General features: G+C 38.9%; 1 protein-coding gene across 4 annotated transcripts in view; it reads left to right on the forward strand.

The window, feature by feature from the left end:
* Positions 1 to 329: 329 nt before the first annotated feature.
* LOC100647470 (zwei Ig domain protein zig-8) overlaps positions 330 to 26,211 on the forward strand; it is a 237,816-nt gene continuing 211,934 nt past the window's right edge. For all 4 annotated transcript variants that reach the window (XR_007225865.1, XM_003398723.4, XM_048410576.1 and 1 more), the window contains exon 1: positions 330 to 1,111. The gene's annotated coding sequence lies outside the window, so the exon portion shown is untranslated. The remainder of the gene's footprint in view (positions 1,112 to 26,211) is intronic.

A 26,211-nucleotide genomic window follows, 5' to 3' on the forward strand; every position in this document is an offset into this window, starting at 1 on the left:
AAGAAAGGCGAGGCGGACAAGAGCGAGGAAACGAAAGGGCAGAAAAAGAAGGGCAAGAAAGAGAAGACAGACAGAAACGGAGGTGGAGGAACGGGGTTGAAAGAGACGATAGAAAAGGAGAACTGGATCTCCGAAGGGTGAAACGAACAGAGACAGCGAGACTCCGAGGGAGAGAGCTTGCGTGAGACAGGGAGAGCATAAAAGTGGTCGACGGATGGAGAGAGAGAGAGAGAGAGAGAGAGAGAGAGAGAGAGAGAGTGAGGAGGGAGAGGGCGCGCGCGCGATACAGAGAGAGAGAGAGAGAGAGAGACGTGGGTTGGTTCGTGGAGCTCAGTTACGCCGCGCCCCTTGCGAAGTGCGCTGCGCCTCACGAGCGAGATTACGGTGTCTTCGCAGCCCGAAAATACTTTTTACCATCACGTTTTCGGCGCGTTTACCGAACGTTCGGCTCCCGTGCACGTTCCTTTGTTTTCGTTTTCGCATTCGATCCCGCGTCGAGCTGCGTAACATCGTTCGGTGGACACGTTTCGATGTTGCGATCGAGCACGAGTTTCGCGCAAGGTTTATCGGCTGCGAACGAAACGAACGTGAGTGAGAGACTAAGCGACAGGGATAATGATTCGGTGAAACTGTAGCGTTCGCGCGAAAAGTGTGGTGAAACGAAAGTGAATCGGTGAATCGAAATTGACACGAAGAGCTTGCGAGACGCACGCGTTCGAAAAGTTCGAACGTGGGAAGCGTTCTTTTCTCGTTGATTTTTAGGGCTTGACTCTTGGAACTAGATTCGAATAAAAAGAAGACGATAAGGTTAGAGGAACGGGGTGATCCGATGGTTGAAGGAGAGGTTGAACAAGCGCCGATGAACGAGCCTGACTCGGTTCATCGGTTACGATAAAAGAAACGCCTTCGACAATTCACACGATGGATAATGGACTTTGCTGAAGGTTTTGCATTCGGTTTCTATTAGCAGACTCGGTTGGTCACGTACGCGCAAAGATCGAGCATCGAGAATACCGTGGCATCCGCGACGAGAAGAAACCGCTCTGCGATGGATCAAGTGGAACGAAGTATTAGGTCCGCTGTTTTCGTACCTTGAGACCATCCATCAAAGGTAAACAGCACGCTAACCGGAATACTTTGCCATTATATTTTCAAACAGGAAGAATTCTTGTGGAATTTCATTTATTCCTTTTTAAGCGAGATATTAAAATATATATCTAGTAGACTCCGATTAATTTAATTAAACTAGCAGACTTTAAAAAATAATCAAAGCTGTGGGTAATGTTTCCTACTGGATATATACATGGTTGGTCGCAAAAGTATCTTACCGCGTTAGACATTTAATACGTTTTATGCTAAATTATTCTACCATCGACAAACAAAAATGTCCTATCGCAAATATTCCTTGTTTTACTTTACAATGAATTAACATGATTTACCTGGTGATTTGAAAATAAAAGAGCGAATACGTAGTAGAAAATTCTATTATATATTACAAACAGACTAGGAGATATTCAGATCGCCAAATATTTTCGACACCAACTGTAAATATAGTACCTTGAGCTACAATTGTCTAAAAACGAAGATTTCTCTACTTCATAACAAACTTCCGACAATACTTCGATACCGTGTAACAAGTTGATAGAGATAATTATAAAATAATTACAAGGAGGTTTGTGTTACGTGATTGGACCAAGTTCCATCCATTCGAACTCGGAAATACGTATTCGTGGAGCGGAGCGAGCGGCAGTTGTCGACTTTTCATAGACAGATCTCGTTAAAGAAATCGTGTAAATAACATTTGCGAGATAAGTACGTCTGGAAAAGAGGCGTGTCGCTTTCGTCTTTTCTCAATAACGCGACGCTTTCGAGCGTTTCGTTAAACGTAACTTTAAAATTCAAATTAAGAGGTAGCCCGCCCGATGGCGAAGGCTCCAGCTTATTTACATTTCCAATTATTGCAAAGACCGCGTCGTTTCTCGATCCATGCTCCCATGAAACTGTTATTTGTTCCAATTGGATCGAAGGGAATAGAACCTGAACCCGAGAAATCCTAAGACGGTTTTAATAGTAGTTATCGAATGCACGATCGCGTCTGATAAAGAAAGGCTATGTTGGCTAACGTTGTTGCGAACTCGCCTCGAGGACGCGCAATGTTCGAATATTCAGGCTCTTGCTGTATGTATATATAAGGTCTATGATATTCCTGATTGTTTTTTCACGCTGTCCAGTTCTCGTCGCGTCGTATGTCCGTCTTCGTTGTTTTTAACTGGGAAAACAAGACCTACGGGCCCAAGAACGGTGAAAGGAAATCGGATAAAGCGAATAAAAGGAACTTTATGAGATAAAAGAGAAACCTGCGTCTCTTATTGTCAAATATGTATATAGGCTGGAGTTTGTCAAATTTCAGTATAAAAAATAAAAGAAAAGATTAATATAACTGCTTGAGCTTTATATTTCGTATCAATAAAGATGTCATTTCAAAATTATGGAAATCGGAGAGGCAGCAGCTTTTCTACGACCTCGCCAAAGTTTGTAATTACGAAAGTAAGTTCGAACTTTTGCACGCGGACAATCTTTTTGTTATCTTAACAAAAAGATACGACAGATCGGCGAAGATAAAAAGTTTTAGGAATACCAAAACGAAAAAACGTCATAAACAACTTAAATGACCATGCCCGTGAGTCTGGTTTTAAATTAATTACTAGAGGGTGAATGTTGAAAATTACACAAAATCTAGGTACAGAATATACAAAGATATTAGATAGAGTATCCGAAGTATAGTACTGTTATATTTATTGGTTGAGAGAAATCTTTGATTAGATTTTATCTCTTTAATCGTACTTAAAAAAATGTGAATTTGAATAAAGGCGATCTACCGATTTACCGATTTTACCGATAATAATTTCGGAGTTTGCAAGTCTAGGCTCTGGACGATCAAATATCGATGTATAATAATTTCGTAACAACAGTCTTTCGACCTGCGAATCGTAACCGAATACTAGCTCACCCACTAGTCCAAATCAATCGCTTTGTAATCCCAAGTTCGTGGCAAGTACTCGAACGATTCGAAGACCCGAAATTCGGTGTCGATAGCTTGCGAATGTGACGAGTCTGTTCTATTCTCTCTTCGTCTCTTTCCAAGCTCTGTTCTCGGTGACATCGGAAACACGATGCTCGAATAGCGGATATGAGAGGAAACAGGAAGGGAACCCGAGGGAAACTTTAGCCATCCAAGCGGAAACGCGAAGAGAACGCAGAAGGTGGTCGGATAGTTCTCCTCGAGGGACGACGAACTCGCGTCGATTTCGGCGGGCGAACCATCGAAAAAAAGTTGTTAAAAGTCGAACTTAACTCGAGTTTCTCGGTGAACTTGGCGAGATAATCGGTGTGCTGATGCGACGCGGCAACCGATGCCACGAACGTGCGAGCCTAATTGAAATGCCTGTCAATTCTATCTAGTCTAGTAACGTTGTGTATGTACACATATATAGAGTATCACAAAATATGCGGGTATCTGTATTTACGAGGTCGATTTTAGACATGAAAACGATGAGAGAAGTTCACGTACAAAAATGCCGTTGGAAGCTTATATTTCAAGTCGTTGGTCCTTGTTTTTAGAAAAGCAGGCCAATCAGAAACCTCGAAGACTCTCGATCAGGAGGGTGGCTCCTGAGTGGGTGAGATCAGGAAGACAGTTTTAGTTTTTCGAGTCAAGTCGGAAGCAGAAAACCAACGGCAAGTTCGCTCGATTCGGTAAATTTCACCGCATCGTAAGATTTTGTCAGTCTCGTTCGGGAGACACGATCAGCGTAAAGTTGCCAATACGTCGAAATTAGATGGTCAGCTTCGATCATCGACGGACGCGTATCGTGCAATATTCAAGGCGAAAAGAAATTGGATAACAAACTGTCGAGCGGAGCAGCCTTTTGATCCCATCCAGTGATAGAGGAAAAGTTGCGTCGGCTCAGTTATCGTACTGCTACTAAGTTAAATTGTTCGTAACTTGAAAATTAAGCCTGGTAACGTCGTTTTGGCGTTTAAAATCCACCATATAAATATCCCGCACGTATTTCGTATTAACACTCTGTATTACAAACGTGTCTGTGGCTATTGATTCGTCTGGGTCGAACGACGATGAAGAAATTTGAACCCGTTTGCCGACTTTTCATACGCGTTATCGATTTTCGAGAGTTTAACGATGCTCGTGTTGCCACCACGAGCATAACGGACAGAAAAATAACGGAAAGTAGCTGGAACGTAACGGAGCCAGAAATTCTCATTGGACGCACACAGACACATCGATCGTTGGGAAAAATGAGATGGTTCTGTTGGGCGAATTGTTATCTCAGGATGGACGTCTCGTCGTGTAAAAGTTTTTGCCAGCTTTGACGAAGACAGGATTGCTTCATTCAGAAACTGTTGGATCTTGAGAGACGTTGAATAGAGTTGTTAAGCTTGTCTGTATTGTTTGCCGATTCCAATCTAGGATGGATAGGACAGTTTTGTTAGTCAAATTGGGTACAACTTACATGGAAGAATCGTTAAATGTGTGAATAGATTAAATTGTTCGATATATTTATTCTATCTAAAATATCGAGAATATCCAATTTATAGAAAATTAAAAAATGAATTAGAATTGTATCGTGGTTACTAGTAATGAATATAAATAAACTGTGGATTTTTCATGTAAATTCATATTTCTGAAAGTACAGTTTACTCTGTTTCTCTGGTCCCGTCCGAGAATAAAGTCAAGCCGAATAGTATATCCGATTAGTAACGAGCCACTGGCCCGGTACCGAGTGTGTTTGCTTATTTCCAAGCGAAACGTATAATTAAAGAAGTAGATCCTCGGTAGAAAGTTGTTTTACCTACCAGTGTAAGTACAGAAAGCGCTATGCTTCGTGCGATCTTGCACTTTCAAATTTAAATATATCTATGTCGGGTTGACGTCAGGATTAGGGTTAGGGTTAAGGGCGTGAAACGAATCCCCATTTGCATTAGACGTTATCATTATACAATTGAGGAGATATTTACTAGTGCAAATATGATTATGATAGAATTTGACAAGTAATCGCGATAATTAGATACTCGAGAAGCTAAAGACAATGATCCTAGGCTCAATAACGAATCCGCGGTCGACGGGATGATAGATGTACGTTCTCACAAAGTCCAAGTCTGACTCTTTGTTAACAAAACGTGAAATATTCGCTGATCGTAAAGACGATGAGATCGCACGAGAGCGTGACTCTCCGTCCCGATGATGTCACCGAGGAAAAACTATATGGGGTGTGTCTAAGGACACGAGATCCTCGGATTCGTCGAGGAAAGTCTTCGTTCGGAAGGTGAGGGAAATTGTTCAATCTCTATATCGGTGGTTAGAAAAAGATGCTAACAGCCCTTGAGGGAAAGTTGCTAGCGGAAACCGTCGTTCGTGGAAGGATAGATTTCTCTTATCTTCCCGTAGTTGGGACAAAGACTATTTGTCTGTTTGAAGGACTTTATATAACTGAAACTTAAGATCTATAAGGGATCTTCGGTCAGCTAAACATATACTGCGAAGATGCGTTGACATCCGGCAATCGTCTTACCCGAAGGACAAAGTCTGCGTGTGGCGAGCTACGGGACAGAAATCGTTGAAATGTTTACCGTCGTGCACCGTCTCGACTAATTTTTTTAAGGAGAGCTATAGAGTTACTTCGTGCCTTTGTTAGACAAAACTTATCTCTTGACCGTGGCTACGTTCGGCGACCGGTTGTCGCCTCGAGCCCGAGCTCGCTATCATAAATCTCAAATAAATACAGTTAGATCGAATGACAACAATTTCTTAATTACGGCTATGGTGGAATCTATATTACAGTATTAAGGGATCTTCCCAAAGTTCCAAAGGGAAGGTTCCGGTGTTCTTTCATCTCCGACATATATATATATATTAATATATGTTAATATGATAGACTTCAATTACGAACCAAGTATCCTTAAGTCACAAATAATATTCCGAAATGTGATTCGTAATTGGTAGCAACTGAGCGAATTATCAGAGAATTAACGGAGAATCTGCAAACGTTAAATTTCATCATCGAGAAATAGTTGTCGGCTGAGGTATGTAAAGGGTAGTGGATAAATTCTAAAATACCGTAGTTATTTTGGTAGGAAGGCGAGGCGGTATAGCGAAAGAAAAAGGCGGAGACGGGTCGGTAGAGATGATGGAGGCAGAGAAGTGTAGAAAAGGGTGGCAGTCGGCGTAAACGAGCTAGATTATAAACGTATTAAGGGTCGGTTGTTTTTGCTTTCTTTGATTCCACTGCAGCCGGCGCGTTTTTCGTCGACGGCTGGCAGGAGAGGAAACACCTTCGTTGCGAAAATCCGGCCAGCTTTCCGGCCTTTGTCAAAGGATCGGATGATTAATCACTCTCGTAGTGTTTCCCTCGCTGGGGGCACACGCGCATACGTCACCGCCGACGGGAATTCGTCAACGTCGAAAATTCCGATAAAAGCACGCCCGGTGATCAACCTGCTCGGACTTTGTCGTTCAACAGCGTTGCCACTCGAGCATCTTGCTCGCCCCTTGCAGATGCTTTTAACCACTGTGATTGACCGCGAACAAACGATGGTAGCCAATATAACTGTCTTTACATATACGAAGATCACAGGAGAAAAATCACAAGATTTTCTGATTTTAATATCTCATTGTGAAAATGAAAATAATTTGTTAGTCCCAAGGTGTATGTCTCTGACAAATGATTGACAAGTTGAAGCCAATAATAATAATAATAGCAATGATAATAATAATAATAGCAATGATAATAATAATAATAACAATAATATAATAATAATAATAACAATATTAATAATAATAATAATCAATAGGTTGAAGCCAGAAATAGAATTATTAAGAGAAGCCATATTTTGAAAACCAAAAAAGCACATTTTGGGCAATTTAGGATTAGTCGATAATGTACTAAATTTGAAAAGCTTTCAGAATCCATTTAAACAAGCCGTTTCCGTGCACACAAGTAGATAGCCTTCGGTCTCGAGAAACGTGTATAAACGTCATTAACGATTTTGAAATAAATTTTTACATCTCTGTTATTTTACGTACTATCTACGTCTCGTTATTTTAGTAACGTCGATTCGACTGTTGGTCGAATAAACCGCCCTTCTATTCCATGTCAATAAATCGTTAGGTTCATTGCACGCGCGTATAAAGTTACAAGATCGTAATTATCGTGTGTTAATGCGGCGAAACGACTAAGACTGCATCGATGAAAAGGAATAGTTGGGCAAACGAATTAGCCGGAAATTCCGAATTGATCATTGCTAATCACGGTTGATCCGCTAATTTATTCCACACCCAGCCAAATAGTACCGTTTGTAATTAATTAATGAGGTTATTTATTACATTCTACGAATATGATGGGATAGTCGGGGTGTTGTGACCTAAATTACGACGAAGAGATTGATATCATTAACGTACAGATAGCGTTGTAACTCGAATGACATTTACCGGCATGGGATAATTATTACGTTTCGTTTTATCCTCTAAATATACCAAGGTGTATTTCACTTTGCACATTCTGGATATTTTTATATAGTATGTGTTTCACGGTTTGGTATTGAAATTATTGAAATTATTGAAATTATTGAAATTATTTGAAATAGAATCAAATTTCTTAAAACACTCGATAATTATTATCTTGGTTTCCTTGTGATTTAGACGTTCTTTACATCGATCGATGACAGTATTATTTCGCGTTACTATACACAATCTTCGTCGCATCGATCATTCGATACAGAAGGTTTTGTACCGCGTGTATCGCTCTATTATTCTCCGCATCGTTGCATCGTACGAAATGTCGCCGATATCGGTAGATCATCTCGTGTAATTACTCTGTGTTTATCATCGACCTTTACGCGAAATGGAATTTCCACGAGACACCGACACGAACAACACGGTAAAATCGACCATTTCATTGTGAAACCAATTTTCTTACTACAAGCAGCCCTCTCCCTGTCGTCTCGTTTCTTTTCAATTTTCTCGACCGCGTTTTTTTATCAACCTACGTCGCGTTCATCCGTCTTTCTCGTTTCAGAGCTTGGTCCCACTGGATTTTTGCTCCTGTTTTACTGCTTTTTATTTTCTCCATTTCCGGACACGATAGGGGATAGGAAGGATAGCGCGCTAGGAGAAAATTGTCTGCTACTTATGACAGGTTTCCGGTATACGTCTCGTTTTTGCATCACAATCGTGCCGACCATACAACATCGTGAACACGTCGGCGAATCGTTTAAAACGGTTTCGACGAAATTTAATATTCCTTGTCAGCCTATTTCGTACTCGGCGCATGCTTGGATACAAAGCCCAGCGATTCTGAAGCGAATTCTATGCGAATCAGCAATTTTCGATGTGATAAAATACGGAGCAGCGTGTTCATTTACGTTCGAGCCAGTAATTAATCGCGTTATTTTTAGTACGTGTGTAGACATTTAATTATTTGTAAATTAAAAACGTGCTTTCAGAAATTTCCAAATTGCAAATAACAATGACAATTCTCTCCTTTTTTTTTTTTAAATACGTAATGTGTTTTCCTGACAGACTCGGAGACCATCTCCAATTTATTTCTTTTTCATAACTTTTTAATTTCTCGAGTTTATCCACTGTAATGGATCGAATACAATTTTTTAACAGTCACTTTACCGAAACTATGGTGAAACAGCCATATGCTGCGTTTTATTGCATTTTATCCGTTTTATCCGTTTTATCCGTTTTACCCGACTTGCGATTCACTTTGTCTTTGCAATCGAGTATTAAAAAATCGATTTTGAACTCGCATTCGACGAATTGCGTTTTCGCTTATCCAATTTTGGGAACCGAATAGCATATTAAGAAAATGATAGAATTGTCGAGAGTTTTTGGAACGTAGTTGGAGATTTGTCGAGAAGGTTGAAGCTTCTTTTTGACACCGGTATCACGTACGCGGTACTTGGATGTACGTAGATTTCGCTGGTTGGGTTAGAACGTGTTGCATGGCTCACGTAAATCTGGTTTGAAGACGCAGCAAATGTTTTATATCGTGCGGTAGTTCTTCGGATATATACCGAGGGATTCTGATTGCAAGAATATCATGTATGCTGCTGAATCTTGTCTTTTCTCGAGCGTTATTGAGTTTGCAGAAATTTGCTCTATAGAGAATAGATCGCGGATATTGTTGATTCCAAGTTGTCTTGAGCAACGAGAAAAAAATGCTAGGAATTTAAAATTTTTAAATCGGCTTACCAATTTGATTTTGCATGCGCCAGTCCTCGTATTACTTTACGAAGTTAATAGACAGGTTACTATGTCGAAGGAATAATCAACTTGCAGAGTATCGGACACTTTCTTGATATACGTTCAGAAAATGAGATTCATCGAATATCTATACGTCTTTGTCCTGCATATTTTATTCGATATTTTTATTTTTAATTCGTCATTCGTCACTAGCAAGTCATAAATGATTTAACTATAATCCGCTATTCCGATCTATATGTTCCTTTGTATCCATCAACCTCTATCTTTACGTATCGTAAAGTAGAGTATCGTATGTTCGATAAAACGGTGGAGAAAGTTGTAACTTTGGTGCTATCGCCCGACCGAACGACACTTTGGCAAACTACGCTGGCAGGTTGCGATTCATCGAGGATTAAATCGGTTGTCGAGTGGACCGAGTATTCGAAAGTCTTTGCTATCGCGACGAAAAGAAGGAAATTTCGTGGCATTTGCCAAACGAATCGTATCGCTAATTGTTTCTCACGACCAATTTGTCCGTGCTTTCTTCCTCTTGTACTCGTTCGTGTTTAATTTACCATCATCCACTTTCATCTAGAGCAGCTCTACATGCCATTAATTAGAAGGAAACTTTACAGTAATGAATTTCTCTTAGTAAGATAAATTTTTAGTAAGATTAATCGCAACTGTATATCGTTAGATTATTCTGATTAATTGGTTTCGTCTAAGTCTTAAAATCGCGTAGAAATTACTTTCAATGCTACTTTCCTAACAAAATTGTTCGGTCATAAATGATTCAACTTTTACAGAATAATATCAAACACAAATAATATCAAACAATTGTTCGCGTGCATGGAACATACTATTTGTCTCGGTCGAAGAAAAAGCTGAAAAATGACGGACAATTGATCGAACGTTCGCAAGAAGAGATCGATTGGTACAGATTAGTCAAGTTTTTGCTTACGGTTCTCGTTCTTATGTACGGGATGTACGGAAATGAACGAGAGGGATAGAACGAAATTTTCAAGCTCGTCGTTTCATATTTCATTGGCTGAAAAAAATATTTTTCTCACTCGCTAGATGTTTTTGAAAACGCGTTTTTCTTTTATTCGTAGACCTAATTTCATCTAACAAAAAAGAAAAAAAAAAGAAAAACGAAAAGATGAAAACGAAAAAAGATACAGGCAATGTTGCCGCGATACTATCTCCTAAAACAGAGATTTTCAAGTTTTTTGAAAAAGAGCCACGCGACTCCGATGAACTAATTACTAAAATACTTTGGCTCGCCAAAAAATATATTGTACGTATGCATTTGATTCAAGACGCTTACACTTACTTGGCAATCTGAAGGGAACGAAGTCAGTGGCTCTGATTAGATAGTCGAGTACCTCGTGTTCCAAAAAGTCCATCGAGATTCAATGTATCTGCTTATAGTAGTTACAATTTCAAGGTTGTAGTTCATTTCAAAGTAATAACCGTAATGATAATAAACCGCGTATATGTATATCATGCACATTGCGTAACGCGGGAAAAGCACGATCGCATTTGTAGCTGGAATTGAGGAAGGTACGCGGTTGGGAATCGTTCGATCATCGGAAGGTGGTGGGATTTTAAAGGAAAGTCTATTTACCACGGCCTATATCGGAGCAAAAATGGGAAAAAGATTCGGCCCTAGCAACGTGAACGCGATTACGGCCGCGTACTTCGCTATGATGACGCAATTTATGGGCTGGAGAACAGAGCAGGCATGCTCGACGCTCTGACCCCGTTCGATCGTTTAATCCGTCCGAGATAGGTACGTACGATTAGACGATTCGACGGAAGCGGAGAACCATTTGGTATATCCCGTTCCTATCCACCTCGACCCCCACCATTCACCCATTATAGGCAGTCCCTTCGCACCGTGCCACCACCCTTTCAGCTACCGATCCCTTGAATCGGACAGAACCACTGGCATTCGTACGGTTTCAGCTTGCAATTCGAATACATTCTATTCCATCTCTCTCCATTTGTCCGGGCTTACCAGCTTTTCGGCGTACGAATTAACGAGATCGCGACTCCAACAACCACCTAACTATATATACATATACGAGATGTCTATTCGTAAGGGACTAACTGGCAATCGGCGAATCGATGCGGAATTCGATTGCCGATTGCCGATTGCCGATTGACCAAAGAGTCGCCGAAGAGTGATCAAAATGTTGTTTCAACTAGAAGACCTTTGCGGCTTTTCGACTCGATTCTGTAGCCTGATAACCAAGGATAGCGTGTCCTAACGCAAATTAGGCAAATGAAGGTGTTTCGGGAATTAACGAGTTTTTGTTGCGGCAGAGTTGGGTGAACTTAGGGAACTTAGGGAAATCGTGAAATTGTTTTCTAGGATACAGTTAGTAGCATTAATGGGACGATTAAAGTCGGCGATGTGCTTTTGTTTTCAATTAATAAGGGACTTTTGCGTTGAACGAAGAATCATCTAATTTATGATAAATTAAAACGTAAAATCCCCATGTTTGCAACATATTCTGTACATAATTTGTCATTTATAATTTCCTACCTAAAAATTTCGTACCTAAATTTAAAATTTATCTATCTTACAGGAGTTAATATAGTCGTATGAATTTGGCGTAGAAAATACTTAGAAACTCGAGAGATTTTATGCGGTACAAATATTTAAAGGAATTGATATACCGCGTATCGAACGCACATTCTACAGCGGCTAAGGTGTTAGGTGTCAATTCCAGATCGGAATTAAAGTCAATTCCAAACTAAAGTTCCTCCAGCCCTAAGCTACTACACCTAGATCCGTCTCGAAATTAAATTACTTTCGATATATGTATCATATATATATTTACGATCGTGAGAATCATCGAGAAACAACAAACAACTCATAAGAATCTGTCAACAGCCTTCCACTAATACGAAAATTCCATTCATACAAAGACAATTGCATATGTAATTAGCACGTATATCAATAGGAAACTAACGATCGTTTTTTAGGAATGAAAATATGGAAAAGATGCAAGATGAGAGGAAAAATAATCGAAACAATGGCCTATATTTTACGATCCCTCCTCTGTTTTCGTTTGAAGGTGTGGCGAACTGCAATGCGAGAAAACTTGCTTGTTTGGCAAACGATTTAAAGACGAGATATCGTGACTGACACGTGCCTCGTGCCCTAAACGATTTGTTAATAGATACTCGAGCAGAAATAAGCGCTCGTAATTCGAGAAAAATAAGGGTTGTCGAACGTGAGACGACTGTACGTCGCGCGAAGGTAAAATATCGCTCCATGTGCAAAAGGAAGATGTACGACATCTAACGTATTCAGATTTTTCACGGGAGGATGTTTCTAATATTGTGCTATAATAGCAATGTTTCGTTCAATACGTGACAAAAATTCCGATTTTTATCGAAAGATACGAGACAATAACATCCGCAGAAACGTTTTAACGTTTCCCTTCTTTTGTGTTCGAGATATTTCTACTTTCGAGAAGCATACACCTTTTGTATGGTACTCATTTGAACCGCACTTGTACGACGAACATATATTCTGACATTTTCGCCATTTCCATTTTCTGATACTTTCTGTACCAGGTACCGGAAGGTACTTTCGATTCGAAAAAGCATTCGCTTCTGCTTTTTAAGGGGAAAACGTTAAAATAGAAGATTCTCCGAGCTCATTCGTGTTTTTCCACGGTATTGAAAATACGAATTTCACGGATATACGTAGAAATAATATCGTTTCTTAATATGTATTTTGCCGCATCTTTTTGCTTCTTCCGCAGCGATAGAAATATTTTTACGTTGTTATTTCTGATAGAGAAGTTTAGGAACACGTAGGACCGCGCGTGTTAGTAGGATTGGCCGAACGCACAGCAAAGTTAAACAATTGCGCTATCTAGATCTAGTTTAATAACAAACGGTTAGTCCGCGCGATGGAATGCAGCAAAAATTTGTTGCTTCGTCGATTGTCGGGATCGTAACGTGGCGTGGACATTCATGAACTTTCTAAATTCTGCAATCGCAACGCGAACACAGTATGTTCACTTGTAAAAGCATTTTTTACGTAGAGTACACATCACATATGTATTAATATTATCGATGATCTTTCTTCTTATAATGGTACTAATTTAAATCTTCAACAAACGATATTCGAGGTCCTGGTGAATCTAGATTGAAATTTAAACGAATATCCAGGTGAATTTCAAATATATCTCATTGCCTGTATGAAAAATTGTCTATTGTACGAAACAATGTGGTTTCTGTATCGAGTATACGAATACGAATCTGATTACGAGAGGAAGATTGTCGCGAAGATGTTAAGTCGACAAATAAAGGCTTGTTTGCCTCTGCCAACAAAGATTCTAAGTAAATTACCAACTTTGTACCTAATTAAAGATAACATCGTAGTTGATGTTAAAAGTACCGCGACAGATGAAAAAATTTAATGAAAACGTAAGTATATATATATATGTTCCCGGCAAATGGCGACATTTCATGCATATATGATACAGTTGTATGCACGCGTACGAATCTGCTTGAAATTATATGGAAAGAAAGAAAGGAAGAATGTACGTTTTATGATTCTGCGAGACAAATATTCCAGCAACGAGCAATGCTTTATGTTTATACACGGTAGTTCTTTTACGCGTAAATACCGAATTGTACGCTGCATGTATACTGCATCTTCTGTACGAACGCGTTACTGTAACTTACGGAGACGTACTTATACGAATCGTGTGTACTTTGAAATGTACCAAACGTAAATTAAATGCCATCGTATTTTTTACCACTACTTATTGGCTTATATTGGATTGGATTACGCTTGACCCCGTTTCATTTTTACCGAACAAAAGTATCGATTTACAATTAGTCGTTTTACGGTTAGTTGAATCTGAAAAATGTGTTATAATCTGTCGTAAATAATTCTATTAGCGATTAGTTCTCGGTAGTTGTCAGCGTAAACAAAGAAGCGACAATGATCGCTTATTAACAAGCTCCTTGAACAAATTTATTCCGTTCGATGATACATTTTTTGATCATCTCGAGGAAGGTACGTACGTACAAAAATATTTAAATAATCGAAAATTATCGGAATACACGATTTCGATAACGGGGATTTTCAGCTATTTCAAATGCGCGCGTGAAAATTGCCCGCGATGTCCACCTATTCGTCATAGTAACTTATCAAACCAACCATAATGGTTATCCTCGAGTGAAAATTCGTGTATGTACTTTATTGACGCTACGGATCTTACTACGGAATAAAACAGTTACATACGCATACCAGACATACATGTTCGTATGTAAGTTGTCAATCATTATTTCGTTTCTTTTACTGTGTATCTATATTGCTATAGCATTGAAATCCTACAATTATCCGCACGTTATTTTTTGATAATTACGATTCTAATATTCGATAACGATTTTATCTTTGCTACAAACTCGGGATTATTTCCTGCTAATATTTTGGAGCGACGTAAGACAAACGAAACGCGTGTGTTTACAATATTTTACGATATTTCGGACGATTGGAATTACAATAGAGTAAACAAAGATGTATCGCAACCTGATACAATCTGAAACCAGCATCGATATGCGGGGCTTTTCCTGGAAAAAATGTCCTCTATGGTTAGAAATATTCTGTATAAATATCCTGTGGAAATATTCAACCCGTGAATATCCGTTGACATCGATATTCCAATAGGCGTGTATATGTCTCTGGGAACTGCATTCGCATTATTTGCGGTACAATTAAAGTGCATTAAATGTTATTGCATAAGTATACTACGTAAATGCACGCTTCGATGAGCGTGCCACCGATATAGTTCTTGTTGCCGATTATTAAAATCGAATCAATTGGAAGCAACCTCGTTGTACGATGCAGTCGTTAAAATTTTTCTGGAATATTCCTCCGTTCTGTAATAACTGCGATTCAACTTGGAATCGTTTAAAAGTCCATTGACCGTTACATTCGTGCATTATCGTATAAAACAAACAGAAAATTTAGGCAAGGAAAATGTAATAAGTTTGAACGAAGATTAAATTTTTTAATCGACGAATTAAAAAGAAAAATAGGAAATATTATCGAGCTTCTTCCAGCTCCCACGAATTAATTTTAGCCTTTGAAACGATGTAACGCGCAGTATCTTAACAGAATAAACTATATTCATCGGGAAAAATAAATTTATTCGAAAGCTGCGTATTCGGTAAAATCTCTGTCGATACTCCCTGATGTTTCATAAATTTACGATTATACGCCTGAGAAAAACGCATTAATTTTAATGCAGATAAATTTGTCACGGGCAATGGACGTTTGCGGGGAAAAAAGGTTGATACCGAATAATTACGATGCGATATCCGTGAACGAAAAACGGAATCGTTCGTACATGGTTAAATAATGTTTGTTAAATAATATTCGATCCGGAGCATTTACGCCTGGGAACAGAAACCGAATTGGCGAGCGTGCGCGTGATCGATTAATATTTTCGTGCGGGTCCTCGTCGAGCGGCATTCCCGTAAATCTTTTTCCCGCCCCCGTAAATATAATCGACTACGTTCGAATGGAATTTTCGCAGGACTCGCGTCCCGAATCAGCCGATTTCTCGTCGTTTGCAATTTTTAATCTGTTCCGCCGCTTGCCAACCGACGATTCGTCGCGCGACATCGAAACGATTCGACGCGAAGCTTTATAATTTCGTTTCTGCCGCGGCCATGATGATTTACGAGGTAATTCACGCCAAAGAAACTATCGTACCAAGGAAGAGAAACCGTTCGATGTAAGTATCGTTCCTGTCGTTACGGGTTCACGAATAATAAGGCAAACGTACTGAAATTGGCTCAAGATAGCGATGTACGATTCAACCGTGACGATGTAAATCATCGTTCTTCGTGACGTTCGTTATAAGGAACGTTTCTTTCTTTCTCGCATAAATTATACAGCGAGACTTTCCGCTTTAGTTTCTTTCTACTTTCTACTAGGTCTTCTTGTATCGTATTTTCGTCGAATGAGGATTATTCGTGGTCAACGTAATTACGGTTACACCGAATGAAACATCCGAACGTCGAAATGCATCCATGGTAATCATCGTCTTATTCGTTCGTTGAATCAACGGTATGATCAGGCTACGGATATTTAAGCAACTTTGTCGTTTTATGAATATAATTTAAGCTTACTTCTCGTGGTAAGTACTATAAGCTCTTAAAGTCTTAGATTTGCACTTTTTTTTTTCTAACACCCTGCATATGTTTACATATCATACGCATTCTATTGTAAGTTGAATCTTATTTCTCTGTTACTCAACGATTTTGTTCTTCGACTTCTCCTTTATTCTTGGTTAATATAGCGCACGAAAGAAATATTATTGAATTCTGTTGTAAATAAGGTTACTTTGAGACATCGTGCAACCTTTATACTCTATTTTATGAAAGTCTTAAAGAGACGTATCGAGTGCATGAACACGATGCCAGTACTAATATCTCTGTATCAGACGTTACAAGGAACTTGCACGCAAGAAGGCACGACCATTGGAAAGGGGAACATTAAGTTTATAACAGGCGTCTCGAATCCAATATCACAGGTGAAATTTATTATAGCAGCACGCGTGAAATCGCCGGTATAGGTAAGCGTAGGTCATGCACGAAAGCCCATAAATATGATCGACCAAACTTCCCACCCGATAAAAGCGATTCTTTCTACTGGCGCGTCGGTAGTACGAGTCGAGCAATTGTGAAAATAAGAATGTGCACCTGTCGATTCTTCAAGTTGAAGCGACAACCATTTTGGCATTGTATCTTATTACACAACACACGTTTCCCCATATCGTGCATCGAACATTGCTATTCGTAGCAGATCCTACTTACGACGTTAATAAACACGTTTGTCGTAACAATTCTAACAATATCGCGTTGGACGTTGAGTTGAATATTTTACAATCTTTCGCTGTATCGTTCTCTTTGTCGAAGTAAGACACGTCACGTTGCAATTAATCTCAGAGATCGTTTAATCATAATTATATTCGATTATAGATCGACCACGTATCTGGATATGTTACATTTCTGAAGATTTATTTACCTCTTTGTCACGAACGATCCAAATTTCTTCTGCGATTTAATACGACCGAATCGTTTCTTCCAAGCAGAGAGTCGAATAATTGACCTTATGAAAGTAACGAGCAGTTTGAACGAGAGTCGTAGAATAGGAACGAATGGAACACGAAGCGAAGTACATAAATTTCCAATTGTCGCTAGTTGCGATTATTACTTGACGAATATATATCGCGCTGGCCGAGAATTCTTGTTGAGCTCGGATCTACGAGAATTCAATCGTATAATAACGTTTCGTAGAGCTTTGTTCTTCGTCGAAATTGCTGAAAGTCGAATGCGAGAAAACACCCGATGAAAATGTATTTTGTAAAACAACTCGGCGTTCAATCACGAAATTGTGTCACTTGCTGCATTCTGGATACGATTACACAATATCTCAGTTCGGCGTTAATTAACGCGCGATGAAATAAACGAACGCAGTTGCCAGAAGGACTTTTCATCTGCGAATGAAACTTGTTTTTGTATCTTTTTTTTCGATTTTATTAACATTCTTTTACTAATCGTAGAATGTTTCGCGTAGATCGATCCATTTCTAGCAATTATGAAAAAAATGCAACGAAAGTTGAAGAACGTAGAAATATGTGACACGCGTATTACATGTATTACTATAGTGGTCTGTAAGAAGAGCATGGAACAAACTATGGCACATGTGAGAAAATGCCGAATACCTACGTAGCATTTTCGAATGTTCCGATATTAAACGTTTCTCGCCAAGGTTTACGAACACGATTTAGAAAATATTTTGATATAATATAATTATTTATAAATTTGATTTTATGTATCAGCCGAAGCGAACATTTCGTTATTACTTAAATACGACGAAAGACAAATTACTTTTAACATTTTTATTCACAATTCGTTCATAATTTATTGGTTACTGCTTGATCTGCAATTTCATTTAATATCGTTGCTCGACTATATTTTTGCTTTTGATAACTTTCCGCGAATATTGTACGGTGATACGACCGGACAGGCTATTTGTTGCATTTGCATCAGGGAAGAGAATGCACGCGGATGTAATACCCTATAATAGCTGGTCTTATTTGGAGATGCCCCCTTTTTCTCTTTCTCCTATCTAGCCGACAATTACGTGGATATAACGTTCGTGAACGTTTGAATCGCGGTGCAACGAAGGATACAACTGGCGGAGTTAAAGTAAGGGGAGAGAAGAGCGTGCGATGTTGAAATTTTGCGGTAGAAATGATATCGCGTCGAAAACCGCCGGATACGATTACCATAATCGTAGCGGTCAGCGATCGATGCACGAAATGCAGTCCCTCCGAAAAGACGGATACGCCCGTAAATTTCAAATATTTGTACACATCGACCCGATTCGAAAGTTTGAAATATTTTCGGAGCAACAGTTTTCATATACGAATCAAGCAATCCGGTTACGATACAAGAAAGAATACATATTTTCACATAATCTTATATTTGCTAGTTTCGTTATTACTACTACTTTCGAAATTCAGTTACGTACATTTACTTCGATGAGAGAAATCAGTCTTCGTTCACATTAATTCTCGATTGCTATTATTCGTATATATTGGTATGTAATATAAAGACAACAAACAACGTTTCGAGCGAAGAAATGTTGCTTGAAATTTGAAAACAAAAACAAAGTACTCGAAATGAAGTAAAAACTAAGCAAACATTTGGATACTTTTAAAACAATGTAAAACTTAAAATGATAAAAGAAGCATCGAAATACAACGCTCATCGAGTATTAAATAGAGATGTACGTTTGAAATGGTTTCCACCATTGTTTATATAGACAATTTTTAATACCATTGACTGGAATGTTATCGGCCGGCAACGATTTCTGCGCGAAATCCGCGTTTAATATTCTCACCATCGATTAACCTGCTTTTTGCAACGAGTTTCTCGTGTTTCGCATTTGGGTTGCAAAATAGAGATTAATTTCACGTTGACGGTGACCGAACAGTAGCTGACGAGAGCATATTTTATGCTGCGGTGTGGCGCACATTTTGATATTTCTAATGCGTTACCAGAGACAACTCTCTCATGCCCTGTGTAATGGTTTACAACCGGGATGCGCAACCGCCTCGTATACGCTGCCCGCTGAAAAATGACATATAAAATATAACAGAGAGAAACACGCGTATCGAGACGAATTATAAATGTTCGTTTAACGTGGATCCATGGACCGACGTATTTTAGCAGCCCCGGGGTTTTTCAGTCCGCTACTTACATTTATCGACAGAACTTATAAGAGATTATGGAAACATCGACGTATAAATTTGCGAAGAATCCAGATGCAACTAAAACTTTTGGATCTTGACGCGGTTTGGATATCCCTGGTGCAAGACGGAAGAGAAAAGTGCTCTTTGTTTATGCAGAATCGACAGGAATCGGTAGCAAGAATCGAAAGAAAACATTTTCTTCCAAGAAACACGAAATATCATACATCGAATACAAACGTTCGTATTTTCTACTTGATAATCTTATTTATTAAATGTGTTGTAAGACTCGATCTGATATAATTGTTTCGTTGCACGATTCTTTATCGTTCGTTGGTATTCCGAAATATCGAAGAACTCGATATATTCCACTAGACTTTTTCCAAAGATGTATTAAAAAATGAATGTAAAATACTTTTGAAAATGCATAAAATATGTACTACGACAAAGATTGTCAAGTTGTAGAGCTATCGCGAAGCTGACTCGACAGAACTCCGTTGATTAGAATTAGTAGCAACTTACGAGAGACGATCTAGAAACTCTATGCACTGTTGTGGTACCGTGAGATGCAAAATAGAGTGCTGTAAACTAGGCTAATGGCTACGTAACTGTGATAAATAAAGGTGATTAGATTTAGCGAATGTGTAGCGACAAAAGTAGCAACTCAAAGTGAGGGACACCGTAACGGTAGTTGAACGCAGAGGAACAAGAGTAGTTGAGAAGTAAAGTTCGACGATCATCTTTCAACTATCGTGATTAATCTCACGTTTGCTACGCACATGTTGATACAAATATGTCTGTATAATTGTTCGCGATGATACTTTTCTCTCTTTATCCTCTATCGATTTCAATATGATTTTTAATAATCTACGTTTATTATTACTATCGTACGTGTGCATACACATTGGCAATCGTCATTATTAATCGCTGCCTACTATTATACGTTCTACGCCATTTATACGAATGCAACGAACAATCGATCTAATAAATTATTAAATTAGATTGCACGAACAACGGTTGAGGAAATATCAATCGGCATATTGATTACAATAACACAACGATTAGAGAACATAAATAAATCTGTAGAGTATGTGGATAATGAACGCAGTTGCTCGAGTTTTAACCATATAATTCGTTGCGATATTTCGATTTAATTATTGTAATTAATAATCATTTATATTACATTGGACGCTATTATTAATTCACAAGGTATACAATATCTGTTCGTTTGCCACAGGAAGTTGCAAAAACAAACTAATCATTTTTCGTTTATAACGAGTGAAACTAACGTGTTCGCTGGCACTGGTAGGTATTTACAGTATGTACATGTAACCAGAGAGATTCTCATAACGCGGACTGTGTTTTCCTTTCGTTCTTCCTCGCTGTAAATCTGCCAGTTGCGCGCTCTTTTTCACCTGGTGCGGTACTCACCCCCGTTAAGTTCGATCGTACATTCCTCCGACGAGGCGTAATTTTCATGCAATTCCGCGTAAACAGCCAAAGTTGCCTGCCATTTGCGAAAACAAAACGGCGGAGCGTTTCCCGTGTTATTTGCGATACGACGCGGCGTGGCGCGGCAGAGCGCGATGCCCCTCGATTCCATTCTCCTCTTCTATTTCTATTCTTTAACTTTTTCGCGAAATTTCCGCAATTGCTTGCCAGTTAGCTTGTTGCATATAACGTGGACACGAACTGATCGAAGTCGTAGAAAGTGAAACTGCACGCGAGCAAAACCGTTTCGAATAACGTCGAGCGCGTTCGACGTCTCTACGTAACACGTACCGTGGTTGTCAGAATAATTGAATTCCTGTTCGTTGCTCGTAATTTCGGTAAGTCAGTCACTCGCCTGACAGATTTCTGACATCGAAAACGAACGCTACTTGGCAGAAAGATATTTTTACCGTAACAATGTTCTAAAATCGTGTTACCTCGAGGAAAGAAGAAAATCTTATTGCAAGCTTATCGAATTCGATCGATGGACGAAATTTTAACACTGCTCTCCATAACGTGTTCGAACATCGGTGTCTTACGTCTATAACGACCAATCTCTCTGCTTTAAGTGCAACTTTTTTCAACGTCTCAAACATAACTTTTTATTCTTATTTATTTTTATTATTTATTTTTATTTTTCCATCTTTTTACTTCGTTATTTTCTATATATAATTTATACTAATTAGTAGTTTACGGATTTTGAAAAAGAAACAAAAACGCACGTAATCTATATTAAACGCAGAAATACATAACATATCGAAGTGGAGTATTTATTGTAATATTTGATCGATATATTGCTCATAGTTGGTCACAGTGTAAAAAAGCATAAAAATCCACAGTCTACCAATTGATACGATAAACGATACGGGACCAAGTTCGCTTACTTTACGTCCAAGCGATCGAAATTTCAAATTTTCCAAACGTATTCTAATCGAAGAACTTTATACGTATTAAGAGGGCCGATCTTTTGCGCATTGCGGTGAAAAGAAAATTGCCACTTAAGGGCCGGAAATTGTGGCAAAATAAAGCGCTGGCTGCATTTTAATAATCACAACAGCGAGCCACTTCTCGTGGTTAAACGACTAAATTCCTCTATCGAAATATCAAACGGTTGAACCGCGAAGCAAAAGTTTCTCGTTGTTCCCTGATAATTGTTCGTACGATTAATCTACGTCTACGACAAGAATACGCCGCGGTATTACTGGTTTGGATCTCGAATTATGCGAGCCTTATGAAAAACGCAAAACAATGATCACGGATTTATGTCGGTAGTTAGGCGGAAGTTGGCGAACACGGCACGTACATACCTCAAACCACAGAAAGAGTTACGAGTTCGACGAGAAGCGAGGAACGCCTTGTTGAAATCGTTTCGAAGAAAGAATGAAAAATCGTTACTGGAGAATGCGTCGCACGGATTTCCAGGCGTTCCTGAGGCGAGCAACCTACGACATCGCGCTATCATGTTAGAAACATGAAATGTCACGATGTCACGATGATTCAGAGTTGGAAATTGCTATTTCGTTGTTACCGCAAGATGGAAGAAATTTGAAGAATTCGCGAAAGAATTTTCCTGCAAATGCGAATCTATTTAGAAAGTCGGTTATAACGGTTCGCACGATGTAAAAATGTAGAAGACAAACAATTTCGTTCAGAACTACTCTCGATGGTGAAAGAGTCGCACCTAAGTAACAGTTTTAAGCAAAGCATCCTGAATTAACGTCAATTTTAACAACAGATAGAAATCGCTTCGTTACGACTTTTCACGGAATTTGCATAGGACATAGCGCTCTATATTTGCAATGTTCTTATTTAGCTAGATAATGGGAAACAAATCAACAAATGCTGTCGCATCATTTTGTCGATTAATCATTACTATTTGCAATTTGTTATCTTTGTAGTTGTTGAACGTAATAACGGATATACTGTGGAAAATCAAAGCGAATTTATATGCGTATGTACGTGAGAAATGAGAAAACAAAGTCATACTACAACAAATTTTACTCGCGTTTTCCCGAAAAAAAAAGTATTTTATTCTGCCTCGTGCATCAATCAGAGTATTCGTTAATTTTCTATCGAACAGCCGATCCAGTTCGTTTAGCTCGTTGATTTTCGTCCGAGAATATCAATTACCATGCATTTCTCTCCAGTGAACGATATTTATTAGTAGTGTGTGGCGTACCACGGAAGTGATCCTTCCATCGTCACCGACGTTAATTGAATTCTATTGTATGGAGGAAATTTACGAGCGTTTTACAGAGCTGTTGGAACCGTCGGATCGGCGGAATCGGTTCGATGCGCGTCGCTGAATCGCGCGTCTTATCTTACTTTGTTGGTTTAAACGATATTTTCGTTCGTTGCGAGTTTCTCGTTAAGGGTAGTGAAAGAGTAACGTCAAACACATTTGTGATTCGTTGTAGCGAGTTACTTTATTTGAGATTTCAAGCCATAGACCGAAAGACGAACCATGCCGATAAGTAGACCGTGTAGTTTTATGCAAATTCATATTTTTCAGAATATACGATTAAAGACTTAGACCCTTGGTAGAAAATTGTTTTACGCCGAGTATCGTAGGAAGCACTATGCTTCGCATATTTTATATATTTTCTCATATTGCGTGGATTCTCATATTTTGTGCAATTTTGCACTTTCGAATTTCCTATAAACGTATAAGAATCCGCAATCTATTAACAAGTATAATTTATCTTGAAATCAAAATTCATCCGAATTATACCTTTTCGCGCGAATTATACAATTGTTTAAATATAAAATATCGTTTCAATACGTTTACGAAGTCTTCGAGCATCTATCAACGAAACTCTTCGAATTTATGCTATTAATATGAAACATTCCGAATCATTCCGAGTATACGTATTCGATGTTAATTAAGGTTAATTCGATGTTATAACGTTATTGTTTCGTCAACGCACAGTTTAACTGGTGAGTATCGTATTATCGTATACATGTATGTATGTATATCACGATATATGATATAACGTATGGTATTTTGAACAACAGATTCGCGCGACAAATTTACCGAGGACATAATAAATTATGTTAAAATAACACGGTGTTGCGTTTTACTGGGATGTCATTCATACGTCGAACATTAATAGAAAGTTCTGACGAGTGACGTTATGGACGATCCGATCGGTATTCCTGGATTGTAAATGCTGATTGCGACGCTTTCGAAACAACATTTCTTTTTTATAAAACGAAAAAACGCGATCGGCATGTCTTTCGTTATAAAGTTTGTCTGTGTACGCGTGTCGGGATTATACTCTTTCCAACGTATCATAAATATTAACTTTATCAAGATAACAAACGGTACAAATTGTTTACTTCGTTTCGAAATGTTTTCTCGCATGGGGAAACAAGCAAAAAGATAAGCAAAGGGAGTCGGTGCTGATGGTACATACAGAATGCTAGAAGCATATTATACTATTAAATAGTAATAGTCGTTAGAGTTGTAGCTGTTATTACATTTATTTTCAAAAATATAACGCTAATAAATTCAGCCGATACTTTGCCATTTTCTATAATTTAAACATCCGTTTGACAATTCTAAATCTTATAACAAAGAACGCGGCTAGAATTTGCCGATGAAAAATTTGAATTTTATTCATTGTTAAATACAAAGTTCATCTTGTTGAGATTACGGGTTTGACAATTTAATAGAAATATTTTTTATTCGTGTAATAGATGGAAAGCGTTCCCAGCATGAAATTGTAAGTTTACGGTTTTCGCCAAAAGTTAGATATTTGTATGATACACCGCGACGAGATCTCTATTTCTACGCAAAAGAATCGGAAACTATTTGAGAAACGATTTCACAGTAGAGAGAGAGAGAGAGAGAGAGAGAGAGAGGATGAGAAGCGCTTATTGAAAAACAACTGCTTTCCTGCCAGTTTCGAGAAGTTGTAAAAATATCGGGGCAATATCGAGTTCAAGCTCATAAAAATTCTCACACAAGCTTTTGGATTAAGAGGTATGCTAAATAAAGGTTAAAGTGTTCGCCAGAGTCGAACAGAGCCGTGGCACTTATCGATGTTCGATATTCCTGCCGCATAAACGAGCATTCGTTGCCTCTCGTTTACCCTCTTTTACCCGAAACCTTCGATACGTAAACACGCTGTTAAAATAAGGCAAAGGCGAAAAACCCTGAAAACCAGAAGAATGGACGAGAGGGATCGGTGGCTATGTCATGCCACGACGTCGTAATAGTTCCCGACATCAGGGAAAAACTTGGTCGGATCGACGTTAATAAAGAACAAGGCTAATCGAGAGTTTTTTCTAAGTTTTACGAGCTCTCCTTCTCCACGAACGAATGTACGGGTTGTGGTGGGTGTATTATCAAGGAAAACTAGAGCAGAATGATAAATACGTCGATCGAGAGGTGATTATCGGCTGGTATGCTAATCAGGCAAGTCGGAGCTGCCACGAACATCCACGGCTCGAGTTTGCATCCGATCGTCCAAGAACATCTACTGAATTGCTAACGGTACGACGATCGCGTCCACAGTCCAGGCAACTTTCGTGACGAATCTCGTTTCGTCCCGTCCTCGTATAATTTCCCCATTGAACATCGGCAAATTTCCCGTGTCCCGCATTCTACCAAAACGCCCTGCACGTCGCGTGTAATTTCTTCCTCTGGTCTCTCGTCTCACCTCGTCACACCCCTTGTCTTTTCCGCAGTCCGTTCCAGTGGAGCTCATTGTCCTCCTTGTCGTTCTATCGCTTCCTCTCGTATTCCACTTGCACTTCTTTCTCTTCGTCGGCTTCTCTTTCGCACCGCGTTTTCTCCGCACCATGCATCGTTGTTCCGTTTCCATTGTTAAAGAATGATGCAATTAAAGGTTAGGCTTTGCGAATCGCGAACCAACTGACGTCAAAATTTTAAACGATATATCGAGTGTACTACGATAGAGCGATCGAAGTTTCGTCAAATTAGGATTTTCAGGATTTGAATTTAATCGCCTAAGTATTTCAACTTTTAGAAGCATCATCTTGCTGGTAAAAGCTGTAATTAATTAAGTTATAACTTGATTCCTTGTCGCGATACGTTTTCACGACCCTAAGAAAATCTAATGATATTTCTGTAACGATAAACACGAAACGCGCTATATATTATTTATACGCGCGAATACGAAA

Source organism: Bombus terrestris, chromosome 11, assembly GCF_910591885.1.
Source record: "Bombus terrestris chromosome 11, iyBomTerr1.2, whole genome shotgun sequence".
Taxonomy (NCBI): Eukaryota; Metazoa; Arthropoda; class Insecta; order Hymenoptera; family Apidae; genus Bombus; species Bombus terrestris.